The sequence below is a fragment of the Octopus bimaculoides genome, chromosome 3 (assembly GCF_001194135.2).
Source record: "Octopus bimaculoides isolate UCB-OBI-ISO-001 chromosome 3, ASM119413v2, whole genome shotgun sequence".
In the NCBI taxonomy this organism is placed as follows: domain Eukaryota; kingdom Metazoa; phylum Mollusca; class Cephalopoda; order Octopoda; family Octopodidae; genus Octopus; species Octopus bimaculoides.
The window spans coordinates 11,935,275-11,937,065 of NC_068983.1; the positions used below are offsets into that span (position 1 = coordinate 11,935,275).

The following is a 1,791-nucleotide window of genomic DNA, read 5'->3' on the forward strand; positions in this document are numbered from 1 at the left end:
ATATATATATATATATATACACATACACACACGTGTGTCTTATGTCTGTGTTTGTTCCCTAACAACGCTTGACAACTGGTCTTGGCGTGTCTACAGATACATCAATAGATATGTGCAAGTAGTCAGATATATCAATAGTTATACAAGCAAATAGGTAAATTGGTAAAAAAGTATGACAACCTCGATTGTGGTTGGGCAGCGAAAAGTATAACACACACACACACACACACACACACACACACACACACACACGCACGCACAAACACATACATACACATATATACATATACATATTTATGGTAATCTTCAAGTTTAGGGTGGTAAAAAAAGTAAATAAAAATATACAAGGGAAATAACTTAACGTCTTACTAGTGTTATCCGTACTACTCTGAAATGTGTTTTTTTTTTAGCTGTTTATAAATAAATCACACACGTGATTGAAGTTAACTCTTTATATATAAATTACACATGTCATTGAATATCATAGTACCAGCTGAGAGATCGAAAATGCCTCGTGGAAGACCGGCTGCACAACTTATTGTTCCTCAAAATGAAATCCTCACTCGTCAATTAATATTAGAAGAATATTGGAATATTAGTGAGTTATGCAGCAGTTCAAAACACAAAATGTTGGAATGGTGCGCGCGCCGTCGGCTTATTAGGAATGAGTTTACCTGCGAGGATTGTTTAGTACCATGCGGACTTGTTAAAAAAAAAACGTGTTATTTATTTACAAACAGCTAAACAAAAAAAAAAAACACGTTTCAGAGTAGTACGGATAATACTAATAAGACGTTAAGTTATTTCCCTTGTATATTTTTATTTACTCTTTTTACCACCCTAAACTTGAAGATTACGCATGTTTATATGTGTGTACGTGCATGAATGCGTTTTTTAGTTATCTTTTATTTCTTAAAACTATAAAATTACAATTGCTGGCACAGTGGAAATGTTTAACTTAATGGAAGAATGCTATGAAGGTCAAGGTCTATAAATTAAAAGCTGAATACGTAATTGGCCGCGTGGCCTAATGGATAAGGCGTCTGACTTCGAATCAGAAGATTGCGAGTTCAAATCTCGTCGTGGTCGAAAATTATTTATTTTTTATTATGATATAAGTTCAGTAGTTTGCTACCTCACCGTGTAGTTTTAGCTTCCATTTCAAAGCATGGTACATTGACCAAATAAATGTCTTTTATATCACCAGCGCAACAAAATCTTTGTGATTGAATTTGGTAGGCGTCAACTGAAAGAAACTCGTCGTATATACATGTGCTTCTGTGTCTGAGTTTGTCCCTCCCACAACTTGGCAACTGGTGTTATGTCACCGTAACTTAGCAACTGGTGTTATGTCACCGTAACTTAGCGGTTCGGTAAAAGAAAACGATAGAATAAGTACCAGGTTTTAAAACAATATGAACTAGGATCGAAAAAAATGTCAGTTAAATTGTATGAAATAACTTCAGCAAATTACTGCTGATGTTACACTTTTATCTTTAGGTGTTCCAGACCAGAGGCTTTGGCCATACTGGGGCACCGACAATATTCATGTCTTTATTATTAGGCTTAAATGCTTACAGGTATTATGAGGGTATACATATAGATTCTTCGTCGGAACGGAAAGTACATGTAATACACTTTTACTTTTTTACTTGTTTCAGTCATTTGACTGTGGCCATGCTGGAGCACCGCCTTTAGTCGAGCAGACCAACCTCAAGACTTATTCTGTGGAAGCCTAGTCCTTATTCTATCGGTCTCTTTGGCCGAACCGCTAGGTTACGGGAACGTAAA

General features: G+C 35.9%; 1 non-coding gene across 1 annotated transcript; it reads left to right on the top strand.

Annotated features, from left to right (window-relative positions):
- Positions 1-1,016: 1,016 nt before the first annotated feature.
- On the top strand, positions 1,017-1,089 carry Trnar-ucg (transfer RNA arginine (anticodon UCG)). Its single transcript has one exon. It is a non-coding gene; the product is annotated as a tRNA-Arg (tRNA).
- The last annotated feature ends 702 nt before the right edge of the window (positions 1,090-1,791 follow it).